Consider the following 18,976-nt stretch of genomic DNA (forward strand, 5'->3'; position numbering starts at 1 on the left):
CTTCCTTAATTGGAGAGTGTCACTTCCAAGTAACTCCAAGACACCTTGGTCTTCTTCTGTTTTCCTAGCACATAATCCCCATACACGTCAAATATGTTCTAGACGTAGATCTTCCCAACAAGGCTTTGAAGCAGTGAAACAAACTTCCTCTTAAATCTCGGTCCCCTAGATGCAAGAGAAATCTTAAAACATGGCTCTCAAATTCCTTGTTCTTCTTCAACACTTCAAACTTTTCAATGTTGTGCCCCCCAGTTGAAAAATAAAAATCATCGGGCCTCCCCTCAGAATTTTTCATGATTAGTTTATTAAGATAACAATGTTTAAATATGTCTAGACTTATTTAAACATTGCAGTTAAGTACTGTTACCGTTTTAAAGATGTAATAACATGTTTCTGCTTAAAACAAGGCACTGATATATGTATAATGCTTCTTTTGGCCAGAGCCTGACTCCCTCCCAGGGAGTACTTGAGGCCCCCCTAGGGGCCCACATCCAGTTTGAAGACCCCTGCTCTAGTTAGTCTGGTCTCTAGTTCAGTTTCAGGAGGCTAGGGGTGTATGAATGTGCACACTTTGCTTTTACGTAATTAAGCACAATTTTTAAAACATCACTTGAAGTTATGCGTAATTACATAAAATGCATTTCTGGCACTATGTATCAAAAAATTACCCCATAGACTCATTTTGCTTACAAAAAATGTTACAAAAGGCACTCCCTGTTCTACAAGTGCACTGCCGTTTTGCTGTACCCCAATCTGTTTCTGCTTAGCTATCCTTCATATAACCAGCCTACCACTACCCTTTTTCAACTTTGTTTTCTGACTGACCAGTCTAGTTATTTTTCATTTTTTTTCTCCTTTTCTGTTTAATTATGCCCAGTCCTATTTCCCAGTTGTGCCCGAGTCAGGCAGTTCCACCGTCTCTGTGTCCTCCAGGGGGACATTATGAGTTTGACGGACGGAATAGGCTGTCCGCCAAACTCCTGCAGTCAGGTTACCTTCAGTGTGGCCCCCTTCCTGAAGGCCCGATTAAGAGTTTCCCACTGGGCCCAGCGGGAAACAGCCTACAACATTGACGCCGGCTCATAATAGAACCAGCGGCAATGCTGTAGTGCGGAGGGTGCACCATCGCAATTTTCACTGTCTGCTTTTGTGATGGGGCTGGCCAGGGAGGCCCCTGCACTGCCCATGCCAAGTGCATGGGCCCCCCTGGGGCACCTTGCAGCCAGTCTCTACCAGCTTTTACATCGTGGGGCGGTGGTTTGACTGTGGCGCAACTAAAACAGTCATAATGTGGCTGTCGGACCACCACATTGGCGGCAATCTGACCTCGACCATGACCATGGCGGTCTTACGAGCGCCATGGTCATAATGAGGCGCTTTGTGTTTGACAGATGTGAGGGAGTAACACCCCACCGCATTTTTTAGGAGTTGTAGGTGGAAGCACTGATTATTGTATGTGCAGCGTCAACTCACCAACATGGTGGCAGTACACAGCAGGTCTGAGAATGGCTACTGCCTAGCAGAGCACAAGGAGCAGTGGGGGAGAATGCGGTTAAACATATTTCACCACACAGAGATCTCCAGCATTCAGGATCAAGTGACACACCGCTAGGTTAATTTCATCAACTTGTAGCAGGTGTAAAAAAAGTGCAATATATATGTGAGTGGCACCATATTCACAATGAAAAGGACTCATTTCAGAGCTGTAACACATTAGTGGCACTCAGATAAATAAATGCAGTTTTTGCACTAGAGCGGCTGTGTCCACTGTCTGTGTTTAAATTAAAAAAGAGTGGCATGTACTACTTTAGGATTTCTTTATACACTTTGGGGAGTGCGAGTGGTATGGAGAGTAGTGGGACATGTCAGCCTGACAGGGAGGGTGTAGGACTGGAACTATGGGAGAGGAGGGGAGTGGATTGCAGTGAATAGTAAGTGAATCATAATGTCTGGATACTATTCTACAGTCAGCAAGGTATGAATAGGCTGATGTAGAGGATGTCAGGATAATAGTCGTATATCAATCAGGGAGTTGGCGTTCCTCCATGACGTCTGTGACTCTGTTTTCAGTATGGTCTTCACTTATGTCTGGTGCAGTCCTCAAAGGGAGACTGACTTTGCCCATAGCTTTCAGAGTCACAAAATAGCAACGATGTATGAAGAGCATGGAGGAGCAATAGATGGACTGGTTAGCCAAGCAGTAGATTTGTTTGTCTGTCAGATGCCCTTGTGTAGAGAGTACTATCTACTCAGTACTAATGACCATTTTAATCTTTCCTCCTTTCATGTCAATTTAAGATACCAAAAAGAGGAATAAGACATCTATGGCCCAGGGTGATGGCAGCCCCATATCGATTCCTGCTGGTGCTGGTAAGTCATGTTTATTTTTTCTTTCCAAAGCTGAATTTCTCATCTGTAATTTTCTTTCCTCCCCATTTTTGTTGCTGTCCCAGGAAACTGTCCATGGCCCTTTGTTTACATGTCTTGTGCTGATAGAAGATTGCTGGTAAAGTGAATAGAAAGAAACCACACTTACAAAAATCTAGGCTGACAGGATGTTGCATTGAGCAAGCAGTCAAAGGAACAGGAAACAGATGGTCTTTTATCCTCCCAGGATGTTGGACGCGGGGCACACTGGTTCTAACTCTTACAATGCTGACTGTGTGACATCCCCAATCTACAATGTTCTGTCATGTTATGAAAGAGCGGCATTACACGATACCAACACCATATGTTGTTTGTATCTCTTTCCCTTCCTTTCATCATTGTTTTTCTTATCTGTTCCTAGTCATTTCCCTCCACCATTATTATTTTATTATAATGGACTGTTGACTGCTTGATTTTTAAAATGTCAACCTTTTAAAGTGATACTTTCGATGGCCATAAATTCTCATTAGTTAGGCATTGTTTTTTAACTTGTGTCAAATATTATGGCTGGTACTGATATTCTAAATATGTGCTTTACATTATTGCCTAGGTTCAGAAGTAATTCAGGCTGCTGCTGAGGATGGCATGGACCATTGGACTCAGGGACTGAGGGAGAGAATAACTGAGCTGCAGTCAGAAGTAGCAAGTCACTTTCCTTTCTCAATGACAACTGTTGCATTTGTTAAGGTCTTCCTTCCTTGCCTCCAAGCACAGATACCAATCCTTTTATAAATGATTCACCCTGCTAGGGTATTGTCTCAGCATCTCCACAACTTAAAGGAATTGATAGAAGAAATGGAGCATTGCCAAGAGCTCACTTGTACCTACCACCTCCTCCATTGTGCTCCAACCAGCCCACTAGTCACATCCCATCTCAGTACATGCCACATTTCTCCCACAGTTTTGGCCTATTTAAGAGCCCCTATTACTCTTCCACGTGCTATCTTACATTAACGATGCAACAAAGTCTACCAGATGATGACCCATCTGTCGATAGCCAAACCTAAACCTAGTCCAAAACCTAGGGCCAGATTTACCAAAGTGTCAAACAAGGCAGCACAGGAGCCACAAATACTGCGCTGTGTTGCGTGGCGAGAGAGCACCACATCTACAGAGATACGTCACCCTCTTCTCCTGTCCCTTGCGCCTACGCAGAATTTTGCTGCTGAGCAGCATGCACACACCCTTGCACGTAGTGTAAGGGTGTGTGCATGATTCTAACATAGGTTTTGGACTGTCAGGGATCCCTTCCAGTACATAATACGATGCCTAGACAACTTTTGAAACTTTTCCTACTGTGTACAATGCAGCACATATGCAAAGTCAGAAAAGAAAGGAGAAATGAAAACATTCCTCATTTTAATGCCTGATTTCAAATGGTGTTATTTTTTATGCTAACCCCTGTCTCAAATTATTGGTTGATAGAGGTTTGCGTCAAAAACCATGGGTGGTTGCAAGGGAATGTCCATGTACCACTCATGGAACGCCCCTTTGATGCTTAGTAACACAAAGAAGTGCTTCCTACTGCTTTGTGTTACTTTGAGGGTACTTTCCAATGAAAAACACATTTTGCACTGGACAGTAAATTACTAAAATAAACAATTTGTGCTGGTTTGCATCACTTTTATGATGAAAACCCAGTGCAAAATGTTACTAAAACAGGGCTCTATTGTTTTATTAGAACTTACTTTATCCAACACTTACTTGGTCCAAAGCTCAGGAATAAAATATTTATTGTACATTTGGTAAATAATGGGTGGAAGGTGTACTGTGGGACATAAGCTAGACTCAGTGTGGGACTCAGGTGGGAATATGTTGAGAGGAGATCCATTAAAATGTATGCAATTAGTTGTCCAAAATAAACTTGCTACCCTACCTGGTTTGCTCCTTTGCTCCTGAGCAGGCGTTAAAAGTGCTGAAAAAAATAACGCAAGGAAATCATAATTTTTTCGGCCCCCCTAGCGGGGGAACGCCCCCCTTGCATACATTATATCTGGCGCAGACATAATGTGGCACAAGGGTTTACAAAGTGGTGTAATGCATGTATTGTGCCACTTTGTAAATATGGCGCATGTAAAAAGTCACTTTAGCGCCACCTTAGCATAAAAAAATGATGGTATGCGACGCTAACGTGGCACTAGGGGCTCTTAAATCTGTGTATGAGGAAAATGCCACCACATAAATTCATTTGAACTTTTTCTCCATTTTGGGGAAATAAAACTAATATTGAATATGACAGTCGCCATGGATTAAATCATATCTCATAATTCATAGCACATACTTCATTACATGAATTATTTATGAGGAAAAAAGCATAAAAATCTTTCCAGTGGACCTAGGGAACTTGAAATATTACTGCCTGATTCTATAAACAAGTGTTTGTGTTGATTATTACAATTCATATTCTTTTCTTCATTCATTGGATTATCCAACTGCTTTTGCTAGATGCTATGCCCGGGAGCCACAGTAGGATACAGCATCTCAGCTACACCACCAGACGATGGAGGTCATGGCACTGGAGTACTGCCGGCTGCTGCATCTGGAGAAAGATGAGGATGCTGCCAACACTGCCTCAGATCACCTACCAGATCATTTACCAGATCACCTACCAGAGAGATACCATCCATGCTTTTGCCACTACCGCAGGCAGCTGAGGTCATAAGACACCCACCTCCAACCACAGAGGCCTTTTTTAAGTATCTAGCTAAGGACCTGGAGGATGTAAAGGAGAGACAGCGCTGACTGGAGGGAAGCCAACTGGACATAGTAAGGAGGCTGGAGGTTATGGAGGGACATTTCTTTAGGGAGGAGGTGGGCCTGCTGCAGGAGGTGAGGGAGGGAAGGACTGTTGGGGACAGGGTTGCTGTAGGCAACCATAATCCCTGTCAGGGTGAACTACAAAAAGTCATCAAACTAAGCTGTTTAACCCTCTGATAGCATTGCAGAAGAGCAGCCAGACTTAACATAGAGGCAATGTGTGAAGTATTTATGCAGTACACAAATATTAATAAAGTGAAAACACAACAAAAGAACATTGGCAAACTAATTTAGAAAAATAGAGTCAATTTTAATGAATAAAATGGCACCAAAATAAATTAAAATCCAATCAGTAGAATTTGAGCTATGAACTTTCAACTTATTAAGTTCAAAATGACACCTTAAAGATCAGAGTGTCATCATGAGCTGTCTAGTGGTGCCAGGCCAGGGCAAACTCAAACGTTAAGCCTGACTACGACGGAGCACAGGTCAGGTATACAATGTGGATTGGTCCCAATCTTGGCTTATCTTTGGACTTAGAAGAAATATTGAAGAAACGTTCCTGAGAAAGTAGAAGTTTGAGCGGGTCAAAGCAGCAGTCAGTGTCTGAGGAGGAAGAGGCATCATCATCTGGACGAGGTGGAGGTGAAGATTTTAACCTTTGGACTTGAAAATTTTTAGCAGGATGAACAGGATTTTTTGCTGTGGAAAAGAGCATTACGGGAGCTGTTGCATAGTCAGACCGACTAGCAATGTACCTTGGACAGATCAACTGGCAGGGAGGTCCCATTCTTCTGTCAGTTCTCACGGCAAGTTTAGGTAAAAACATTTCTAAGTACCAAGTTTTTGGAGAAGTACCACCAACACCACCGCTAAGGATCCAGAGGTAGCATTACTTGTGGTGTTGGATTCATACTAGTGGAGGCCATGTGCAGGGGGTAGGTACCCCTGAAGCTTGGTATATCCCTGCAGCTCACACAGGAGGTCGTTCAACTAGACCGTGGAGTCACTTCTAGTGGTCCTGGGTTCAAAGAGATGATCCAGTGCACCTTCAAGCAGCAGGACAGCACTCTAGTAGCAAGACAGTCCTCTGGTGGCAGCAGGACAGTCCTCCAGGCCTCCAGGCAGTCCTTCTGAAGGCTTCCATAGTACCAGCATTGTACTGAAGTGGTGTTCTGAGCATCCAGTAGGGGCACATTCTGGGCTGCCTCTGCATCAGTTTCTGAAATGTTCTTTTCCTTCCCCTGTCAAGGCTCCAAGAAGCCTGATGAGGCACAAGACTAGTCTTAGGTTCCTTTATATGTGCCAGAGGCCAGCCCCTTTAAAATGTTATTGGGGCAGGGCAAAGCTCCACTCCAGCCATCCTGGCAGGATGGCCCATCATGTCTGCACCTAATTCCTTTAGTGTCACTGTCTGGGAGAAATAATCAAAGCCCAAAAGCAGAGCCATTCATAATCATGTAACCCATATTTATTTTACAGACTCAAAATGGCAGTTTAAAACTGCACTACAGGCTGCAGTGGCAGGCCTGAGACAAGGTTTAGAGTGCTACTTTAGTGGGTGGCACAATGAGTTCTACAGGTCTGCCAGTAGCATGTATTTTACAGGACCAGGATACCATATGGTACATATACTTGAAACTTCACTAAATGTTCCACTCCGATGTAGGACAATATTACCATGTTTAGGAGGGAGGTACAAGCACTTTAGCACTGATTAGCAGCGGTAAAGTGCACACAGTTCTAATGCCATCAACAATGAATTTAAAAAAACTGAAAGGGTGATTGAAAGAAGTGTGTCAGGTCTACTACTGTTCTTAGCATTTCTTTTCTTAGCTGAGTAGAAAAACTGATGTCTACTGCCTCCTCTTACTCGTTGATAGATTAATGAAGGGTTTCTTAAAGGTCAGTCTTAATACTGGTTGCAGGTGGCCCACCACAGGCAGGGAAGATATCACAGGAAAAACTAAGGTGGTCATTATGTCGACCGCCAGGGATAATGTGGCGGTATGGCTGCCAACAGGCTGGCGGTACATACCGCCACATTATGAGATTGGTGGGTTGGCTGCAGCCAACCCCCCACTTTGCCACTCTTACCACCATATCTATCTCCAGGCCAGCGGCCGACATTGTACCACCCATGGCATTACAAGCAACACTATAAAAACCACGGCGGTAGGCCCTACCAGTGACAGGGTATTCCTTCCCTGTCACCAGTAGGCGGCTCACCTCACCTGACACCCCCCACCCCCCTCTATCCAAACTCACCCTCCCACCCCCTCTGATCCACAAACTAACCCCCCTCCGATCCACTCACTCACCCCCATACATGCACACACCACAGAACTGACCCCACCCCTCACGGCCACACACGCACACATCACCCCATCCCCCACTCCCACTACACTCACATCGCCCCTCACCCCACACCCCCTCATACATGCACACAGACACTCACACACACCAGGCATACACCCATTCACTTACACTGACCTACACACATTCATTCACACACTGACATACACGCATTCATTCACACATATTTCCAGACACACTCACACACATTCTTACACACAATCACACTGACATGCAGACATGCACTCACTTCACCATTCTTACATGCATTCATTCACACGCATACAACCATGCATACAACACAACACAACACAACACTCACAGACGCATTCACACACACATTCAGACATTCATGCACACACTTAGACACACACACACAAAACCCCTACCCTCTGACCCCCTCTCCCCCGTCGGAAGCCTGACTTACCTTGGGCTAGGAGGTCTTCCGGCAGAAAATGGGAAGGGGCACTGTTACCGCCAGCAGCGCCCCACCAGCAGAACACCTCCAAGCCATATCACTTGCCATAATACATTTGGCAGCCTACTACTGGTGTTGCGGTGCTGGTGGTAGCAGCGTCAGCTTACCACCATCCACCACCATGAGCACTGCCAGATTTCTGCCCTTATTGTGGCAGAAGTCAGGCAGTGCTAATAATATGGCGGACGGATGGTAGCCGCGGTGGTGGTAGGTCAGCGGCCGTCACCGCGGTGGTAGGCGGTATGTACTGCCAATGTTATAATTAGAGCCTAAGTTCTTTGTATTCTGAATAGTGCTGGTGTACCAGCGAAAAGGAATTTCATTCTGCATCACAGGCAACTAGACTACAAGAAAACAAACAGTGAGTAGAGTCTATCATGATAAAACAACAACTAGTAATATGGTGTGGATTTATTTATAAAAGTAGTATACTGAAGCCCTTAAGTCTCAGGGCTCAGGAGAAGGTTATTTCAGTTAAATCAATGAGGTGTAGATGGTGGGAAAAACCTAAATGCACACTGACTACCTGTCCTTGTCAGAACATTGTATGTTATTCTCTCCACTATGAGCGGTGGTGTGGACAAAGTTGCTATATTTTGTAAATCCTCCTCCTGTAACAATTGGTGTCATTTTACCGCATTTTCTCTACCAAGTGTGAGATCTGTTGATGGTGGGAATTAACTGCACACCAGATCACAGATCTTGAGGAAAGAGGGAGGGGTTATATGATTTGATGTTTTAAGGACTTATGTAAAGGTGAGCTTTAGTCAAACACAACATTCATCAAGGCAACGCGTAGGAATGCGAAATTCACATACTTTTTTGCACACAATTACAAGACAATCATAAATATGCACAATTATGCATAATTATTCAAAATGCAAATCAGTCATTTTGCACTTTATGTTAAACTATATTTTAGGTCACAATGTGTTCTCACATCAATTTTTGGCATAAGGACACATTTAACAAAATAACAGTGTATAACAGCTGATTATGTTCTGTTGATCACATTGGGATTTACAGCAAATGGAGTGTAATTACGTGAAGTAGCATAATGGCATAATTTTGGAAATTTTGCATTACAAGCAGGAAAATGAAAAGAAATGAGTCTAATCTAGTTAAACTGAGTGGTCTTAAAATAATCTGTAGATGATGGACTTAAGGTAATGAAAGGGCAATCAAGTATCATTGATCCAGGACAATCACCCAAACATTACAAATCAACTTTAGTTTACCTGTAAAGACCCTCTCAGCCATCACATGAATCCTCATCATTTGGTTTTCCTTGGTGCAATTTACCTATTCCAGCTGTTGGTTGCATCTATCTATGTGCCTATCCTTTCCATGGAAGCGATACACAGCACAGTGCATTCTCTTAAATATTCACTGGCAGTCCAGCAAGGAAATAAAACAAAGATTTGGGGGATGGGAGGCATTTTTTTCCTTTTTATGAAAATGAGACTTTCATTGCAGACTGATACTATTGGTTATTTCATAGTCTACAGTTGAACTGAAAGTAGAATTAGTCTTTCTCACCTCTCACTGCTCAGTCAGCCCTGGAAAAATAAACTATAGAGGTTGCTCTGGGTGATGACTGCACAATACCAGCAACAGTCCTCAAGGCTGATTTGCATGGCATTGACACTCTTTTCTTCTTCCTCACCATCACCTTTCTCTATCAGCTGAACATTGTCTTCTCTCTCACCACTAACATCTAGTTCTTTATTTTTTAAAACCTTTGACTGCATCATTATACATGAAGCAGAACCAGCAAGCAATAAAACAAACCTCAATTAAACACAGACTTTCAAATGTTAATGAGAATGTGAGAAATATAGTGCATAATGGTGAAATCTATCCTGCCCGACATCCCCCGATTGTCTACTCTTCGATCCGGAAAGCACTGATAGCTTGGACAATATTGATCAAAGTATTAATGCTCACGATCAAAGTAAAATGACTTCTATGCATAGCACATCCCTTGAGAATTAAAAACACCCTTAGCCAATATAATTGAAGAAGAAAAGAAAGAAGCTGAGGACATTATATGAAAAGAGGAGAAGGAAGCTAAAGTGTAAAGACAAAAACAGAACTAGTTAAACTTTATCCCATCTTCAACCCAATCTCGACATCTGATGACAAACAAGCAGCAACAAAAACCAAAGAGGGTTGTTGCAGGTGCGACAAGAGAAAGGAGTTCTACAACCAACATACAATGGTATTGTACATAAGCATACAACTCAATTCAGTCAATTTGAGATCCTTCCGCCACAATCAGTTACTCCACCTCCCCCAAATCAAAGAACAGTGACCCATTAGGGTTCTATATTGATGGAAAGAGAACACAAGATTCAATTCCAACTGAGGGCAAAAGTAATCATGTCCAAATTCTGGGATAAAGTCAATTCAAAGAAATAACCGATACCCTGATCCTCAAAGTGACCAAATTAAATCATATCTCAGCCACACATAAATTACTCATGCTTTGATCTTCAAAGTGAACAAATTAACATCATATTTCAGCCCTAAAGAAACCACTAATGCTTGGATCCTCACGGTGATCAAAACAAAATTACATCTCAGCTGAATTTCTCACAACACACTATTCATCAGCGATTGTCAATCTGGATACTTACACAATCCAACCTTCTACTATTAATATCGGAGAGTATCCTGCACTCTGAATACGAGTCAAGAGGGAATATAAATATTCTGCACAGAGGTAACATCATAAAGCTTTTAGCTGTGCATCAAGAGTTAAGTCAACTGATGTCAACCAACATCGCAACAATTCCATTCCTTGCTCCATCACATCCGGAGAATAATGAGACTACTATTGTCACTTGGTTGGCAGAGGAGGCTGTCAGAAGCATAAATTCTTTGAAGAATAGGGGATTCCTCAAAGACACTCCAAGAACAGTCCCATCTGAGGTGACTGGCTCAGCTGAAATTAAGAAACAGAAACAAAAGGGCTCAAATGGATCCAAATAGCCAACTGTTGACTGTTGCCTTATCTCAATCACCTGACATAAAGAGCACATGAATAAACCAGGCAAAGCATATTTCAAAGAATGAGGGTGGATGTCTACAGCCGTTAATGCAAACAACAGTCTGACTGACCACTGACCACTCCTTCTGCTCTGATCAACCAAATCATCACATACCTACTTCCACAAATAGAACAGTTTCCAAAACATCACTGATCTGAGGAATGTCTGAACAGACCCAGGTATCCTGTCTTATTTCAAGACTTATAACATTATCTGTATTAATATATATATATAAAGCCCTACAGCTACTTATAGAGTGTCCCTCCCCTATAGTTGGTACGAATCCTTGGAGTCGTGCAATTTAAAAAGCAGAACTGAAAAGCCCAAAAACAGAAATATCCTCAGCAGCCCACAACTGCTGTGAAAGGGCATGCCAGTCTTTGACAGACAGGTAAGAATAGGAGATGTAATCCCATCTTTTCAATCTAGACTTGGAGATCACCACCAGAAGAGAACTAGATGAGCAGAGGGGCCTAGGTGGAAGGTGGGGAATGGTCCATCTAGATGGGTATTGTGGGCAAGAGTGGTAAAAGGCTTTATATATCATAATAAGTCCTTTAAACCTTGCCCGCTCTTTGATGGGAAGCCAATGAAGTTATCTCAGGTGAGGCTGGATTTGAGACCTTCTGGGCAGCTTTAGGGGAAGACGCGCCCCAGCATTCTGCACCAGCTGCAATCTTCTCAAAAGATAGGCTGATAGACCAACTAGCGAAATACAGCCTTGTGGTGATCAATGCCTGGATCACTGTTTTCTGCTGGGGGGTTGGAAGAAGACAGAAGAACCTCTTTTGGCTCTTTAGAAGCCCGAAGAAGACTCCAACAACACTCTACCTGGAAGGCAAAGGTGGCTGAGCTGCCAAAATTCACTCCCAGGTTGTATGCCACCTTGGCAGGGGCCGGTGAAGGTAGGGCACTATTGGGCCAGAAGTTATTATCCCAGCCCGGGGGAGGCATTCTGAAACCAGTTTTTCAATCTTACTGACATTACATGGTAGGTTGCTGGTGTGTATCCAGTCGAACACTGCCGAAATGCACGCCTTGAAATTGCACAGTGCATTGGGAGCTTTTTTGTCAAATGTAAGGAGCAGTTGAGTATCATTAGTGTAAGAAACTATGTGTACCCCGAACAATTCAACAAACGTCACCAAAGGAGCCATATAAATGTAAGCCTCAATGCTGACCCTTGAGGCATCCCAAAACCCAGTGGGTTTAGTTCAGAGGTTAATGGAGCCATTCACACGGATTGGTGCCTGTCTGCAAGAAAGGAACTCAGCCAGGTCAGTGCTGGACCGCTCACACCTGTCATTAGTATATCAAATAGCAATAACAAATCTAAACAATAAGAAATCAAAAACAGTAACACATCTCAAAAACCTATAACCCTAACCTGCTGGGTATAAAGGTTACCAACTGGAATTGTGGAAGTCATGAGGGTTCACGGGTTATAATAAATGTGTCTATCAATCCAGCACAGAAAGAAACAAAAAAAATGTTTCTCTCTGTTCTTCAGAGAATGAGTCACCACTCCCTTAGTGGTCAATCTCATAAGGACCAGCCAATGTGGCATACACACTCCTCCAGCAAGAGGCTAGCAGTCCTAGACTACACTTTTGCATCATTAAAAATATTTAACATTAGTAGCTTTGGCACAGAAGGATGGTGCGAATGTGATCATCTACCGCAGAAGTTTCTAACAGATTAACTTTACTATACCTTTAACTAAATATCGCAGAGTTGGGTCCAGTGCTAATCAGAACTGCAGGAAAAGAGTTAAATGGAATACAACCATCATCTCTACCTATGATCAGTGGGAAGATGTCACCAGCATTCTAATACTTTAATGTTTGATCCAATCAGGGCACAGGAAAGAATTCAGGGCCAATTAATGTTCAGCCTTTTCCACCCGGCCCCAGTAAAATGACAACATTAACTGGAGTTTCAAACCCCATTTTTCACCCGAAAATAAAAAAAATAGAGGCAAGCCCGGAGCAGGAAAAAGAAAAAAATAAGACATTTAGATAACCAGCAAATTCATCTGTACAAAGTCAACCAGCTCTGTGGAGCTTGCAAAAAAGACTTTGGCCGCTCAAAGAAATCAGGAAGATAGTGAAAGGCTGGAAGTGTATTGTGTGTGTAACAACTAAAACCAGAAGGAATTGTGGCTGATCATCTATCGTTTGCAGAGAGGTCCTAGGCAGTCTTATGGGAATAATGTCCCACCAGAAGCTTGGATGAAGCACATCAGCTTAGTGTCTAAGGACGGTCAGAACCAAAGCCAAGTAACACACTAACTAGGCGTGGCTCGCGGGAGGGAAATGGGGTGGGCGGCATGCATTCGGGGGGAACAGGGGGACCATTTCTTTTTTTTTTAAATAGAACTTACCTTTTTGCAGCACCATCACCACTGCCCCACTCGTCCATCGCAGGCTGCAGGCACAGGCTCCCAGCCTGCCCTGCGGCCAATCCTGACGCTGCTCAGAGCAGCATCACGATTGGCTGGGAGCATCCAGCCAGGGTGCTCCTAGGCAGACTGGAAGCCTGTGCATGCTCTCTCCAGCCCAGCAACTGTGTTGCCAGGTTGGAGAGACTCTACTGCACATGTATGTTTGGCCGCACCGCAGAGTTGATTATGTTTCTACTATAAACGTTTTGCAGCTGCTGTTGCTGGAAGGGGGGTGACGCTCCAATGCCATAGTGGAGGAGCCGTCCCTGGCACTAAGGCGAATCAAAATATATTTTCACTGCCTCAAGGCCGAACCAGAGGCGACTGCCACAAATCTCAAGAGGAGAGGCATATGGGCGGGGGGAATGGGACAATAAATAATAATTAAAAAAATGAATAATAGTAATAAAAATAAAAAAAACATACCTTTCCCGATGCCGTTGGCCGCCTCACACCACTCTTCTGATGGTGTGCCAGTATTTCCTTGGACACCCGCACAGGCTCTCCACAAAATCCTGGCACAGCTCTCATGCTATACCTAGTATGAGAGCAGTGAAAGGATTTGGTCTGAGCTGCTTGGTGTGACACTGAGACACTGCATTGGAGTCTGTGCTGTCTCTCCAAGCCGGCTGTGTAACACAGCCGGGGTGGAGAAATCTAAGTGCGCATGTCAGTTTGGCCAGCATAAGACAGCGGGCCAAAATGACATGCGCACTGAACTTTACTCCTCTTCATTCATCCTCCCCCCTCCCATGGACCCACTCCACCCCTCCCTACACATGCTGGCTCAGCTGACCCAGCAGCTGAAAATTAAAACAAAATATTCTGGGTCCACAGAAGTCCTGACCTAGAACACTTTACAGTAAACTCAGGGTAGAACTATGCATGGATAGTTTGAAAGGAAAACAACACAGACTTTGATTACATAACAAAATCTACATTTACTTAAATTGGAGAACAGACACAATAGGAGAAAGAATGACTGTGTAGTACCTCTAGTATTATCAATCATTTAAGGCACTGTAGATGTTTTTCCATAAGGAGTCCCTTCTGTTCTCTAAAAACATAACCCTTTCAATTTTAGAGAGCAGGATCATTTTGACAATCCAATATGTGTGTGCCATTATACCAAAATAAGGAATTGAGTCATAACCACAGAAAGAGAATATCTCTTTTTTTTATTTAGGATACACACTAGTCAGCTTAGACATATTTCCAGCTAGCACTTTAATTCTATCCAGCAAGGCAGTCTTCAGAGAAAACAGTGATCACAAGCCTCATATAAAAAGCAATGTTGCTGTTGAAAAGCCTGCATTTTGCAAAATCACAAGGTTTGTGATTGAAAAATGATTACTTTCAATGTACTAAGTCCATTTTGTGATTCAAGTAACAGGTACTGAAATTGAAAATAGCTTTCAAAACCTATTACAAATTGCTCTTGGAAAGAGGCGTGTTTGTGTGTCCTACCAAATAGTGATTCTTTAACAGATGTATCAATCCATGGACCACAATCCAGTCACAAAACATTTTTAAACATTACTGATTCCAGAGCTGGGGTGGTAACACATTCGCAAGGGGAGAGTGTTAATTTACAAAAAAATGTTTGTTGGAGAGTAGGCTGGACTCTGAACCACTGCCAACTCTCAAACAAACATAAAAAAATAAAAAAATGTTTCTTTTTTAAATGCAGTCCTGTTTTCTTTTAGAAAAATGGGCTGCCTTGAAAAATAAAAAGTTGACACATTGAAATGAGATCACAGACATGGTGATCTGCTAACCCCAGCAGCCCATCATCCTTGTGATGGAATCCAGTCATAGTGAGTCACAATTCACAACATAGATTTAGAATTTTGTGAACTAACCTTTAGTTCATAGGTTGGTTCAAAAAAAGTTCTTCCTTTAACAAAAAGTCGTTACTTTGACAGTGACATTTTCGCCTAAATATAACCTCATTTTAACCTTTGTTTTTTTCAGTGCATTTCTAAGTTTCCTTTATTATATAATAAATACATATTTACAATTCCTAACTATTAACTTTAGTGAATTTCATAAAATAATATTTTACTACCATATGCAATGCCAACCCCATGCCACACATGGCCTTTGGCCGTGCACAGTGTGAGGTTGGCTGTGGACCAGGCCCTGTGCATAACACCCTGTGTATGGCTTGTGCAGAGCAGTGGGCTGGGCGTAGAGCCTTGCAACCAAACTCCTGCAGGCTCATGTAGCTGCATATAAGTTGTGTCATTTTCATGGAGAGGCGACACATGAGCCTCCTACTTGAGGCTCTTACATCCCCATGGACCTCATCCCTCAGGGTCAATATGTTCAAAAAGGGGACGGCGGGGGCCACACAACCCTACCTCCATGATCCTCTTACGGCCCAGGGAACTCCATCCCCGGAGACAATGCTTTAAAAAAAGGAAGGGGTGCATGGCCCTACTTCCTGAGTCTCATTGAGGCCCTGGGAACCCCAACCCCCTGGGACAGAGGTGGGTGGCCCGGTGCCTACCTGGGGCACGCACCATAAACTATATTGAGGGCTGCAGGGGAGCCCCAGTGCCCTGCCAGCCGCAGCATCTCCCAGCATGCACCAAGCCAGCATTGCTCCTGCTGGACAGCAGCAGGTATTTTATTCTGCTCTCACCGGGTGGGAGCAATGTATGTTTACTTACCGCAAGAGCACGAAAGGAAACAAATGTCCACTCTCATCAGGCATGCGCTTTTTAGATGCTACTGCTGGGTGGGAGCAGACAAGTACCCTCCAGGACTCCTGCAGGCAGGGCAACTGTGTCCAAGGAGTGGGCTCTCCAGGACACAGTTAGTGGAACCAGGTCCCAGAAAATGGGTCTCCGGGCCTCAAGTGGCTCGTGGAGGGTGACCACATGCCTCCTCCACTTTTTAAAGCATTGAAACTGGGGGATAGCATCCCTGGAGCACAGTGAACGGCCTAAGGAGGGGGGCAAATGAGGATGGATCCTGAACTTTGCCAGGCTGTGGTCTGTCCAGGAGAATAGTGTGGCCTCATCGACTTTGATATTGTTGAAGGTTGTCAAAATACGGTCAAGGAGGTGTCTAGTGGCTTGGGTAGATCCCTTTTCTCTTTGGATGATGCGCAGGCTTCCAAGTTCTTAGATGAGTGCTTCTGAGTTGAGATCAGTGTGGGCTTCCAGATGGAAGCTCAAGTCTCCAAGTAGTATGCAATTGCTAGCATCAAGGGCAAGTAGTGGGACGCAGTCCATGATGATGAAGGTGAAGTTGGTGCACGCTCCTGGTGGGTCGTAGATGTGAATGCTGCTTAGGGTGAATTTGACTGTGACCTGGAACTTTTAAAATAGGTATTCCATGTTGGAGGATGATGTGTCCATGGAGGTAGTGTGGCGATGGTGTTCTTGCAGCTTATGAAGAGTCTGCCTCTAGTCTTGTGAAGTCTCTCTTGTTTAGTGATCCTGTAGCCAGGATGGGGTGGCTGAGACAATGTCTGGGATTGATGCAGGATTCAGCCATGTTCCAATCAGAAAAAAGTAGCATAATCTGACAGCATGTTGTAGATTTCTGTAGCATGTACGGGGAGTGAGCGGGTGCTGAGGAGCGTATTTTGTGGTGGTTTCAGGGCTAGGTGAGAATGAGAGAGTGGGGTGTTGGGTGCTGTCGTGAGAGATGGGTGTGGGTAAATGTATGAAACGTTGTCAGGATGTGCAGCAGAACATGTTGTGGTGTGGCAGCAGCATGTGGAGCTGGGTTTGAGGGCAGGGAGGGTGACAGCGGGGTAGGGGTGGGGGGCAAGATTATTGGTGCTGGGCAAAGTTTTGGTGCAGATGGGAGCATACTTGCTTGCCTTCATCAAACCTTTAGTCCGCCAATAGTCCATTCCCTGCATCCACCATTATGTGGGTCTTAGGAGGGAGGAATGATATCAGTTTCTGTTCAGATGAATGATTGGAAATCCAGTGATGTCACTTCCAGGGCAAATAGATGATACAGAATCCAATAGTGGCACTTCCTCTGTAGCTGGATAACGGGAAATCCAGGGATGTCACTTTCTCTACAGATGGATGTTGGGAAATCCAGTGATGTCACTTCCTGTGCAGATGGATGATTGAAAAGAGTCCTACTTCTGTTAATGATTGTTTTGGCAGGAACCAGTGATATCACTTACAGATAAATGATGGGAAATCCAGTGAGCTCACTTACTTTACAGATGGATGATGGAAAGAGTCCTCTTGCTTTTTTGTTTAAGACAGTTTTGATGGGAAACCAGTAATGTCTTTTACTTTATCGATTAATGATGAGAACCCAGTGATGTCACTCCCTGTGCAGATTCAAATTCCTTGCACACACATTCAAAGTTTTATTCCACATAGGCCAGCATACCTCAAAAACGGCATCACCTTGCACAAACCTGCCAGACACCTCTGCTCAGCTGGACTCCTACTCTCACACCATTTCTGCTTATGCAGAACCAGAACTGGAAGTCATGAGTTCTTCTATCTCACTCCAAAAGCCTGAAATGGCATGCCCCTGCACATCAGGACTACCGCCTCAACTCCTGAGTTCCGCAAGAAGGTAAAAGAATAGCTCTTCAGCTATGTCTGGCCATGGCTCGACCCAGGCTGTTCCTTTATCAGTGTCAGGATACCCTTCTGTGTGAATTGTGCACTCCACAAATATGCATAATATAACATGACAATGCTGGCTTGTCCTTGCAGGACAATGTACCTTCAGACTTTGACAAAATGAGTTCACTCAATTTACTTAGGACATATGAAACTGCACACAGAGTTCAAAGTAGGATAAACTGTCAAAGATCGGGTCTACAAAAACCTTGGGAAGCATATTTGAGTTGAGGCAGACATTCGATAAAGGAGAAGGCACTGTTGTGAAGAGGCAGTATTTGTAACAATCTGTTTATTTTTAAAATGTTCTGTCCAGTGTAACTTTAATACCTTCAAACGGATAACCAAAAATGTTCCTTGGCACAGTGCACAGTCCTTAACTCCATCATTCCAAGAATGAACTCTCATTTAATACTTTTAAAATGATGTCAAGATGTGCAGATGTACTGCACAATTACTAGGTCACGTTCAAACAGTGCAACAGACCTGGGGCAAGTGTTGCCTTGAGAGGCTGTGCAGCTCTTAGCATTTCAAGCAGACAGAGACACTGGCAGACATGGCTTTTCCATATCGCTGGAGTACAATTGGTTTCTGAGGACATTCAGAGGTCTTGTGGACATCAAAGCAGGATGCCCTTCATACACCACCAGGAAGCCCTACAAAACAGAAAATGTGTGCACAGGACAGTCTATAAACAGGGAATATCAATGCACAGGAGCTGAGACCCGAAAGGTCTTGGAGCCACGCAATCTTATAGACAGGAGAAAGAAGAACACAGGAAGAATCTTATACAAAAAGAATCTAGTTTTAGAAACTCATCATGCATGTTACAATCTAGAAGAGGACA

Source organism: Pleurodeles waltl, chromosome 11 (genome assembly GCF_031143425.1).
Source record: "Pleurodeles waltl isolate 20211129_DDA chromosome 11, aPleWal1.hap1.20221129, whole genome shotgun sequence".
NCBI lineage: Eukaryota > Metazoa > Chordata > Amphibia > Caudata > Salamandridae > Pleurodeles > Pleurodeles waltl.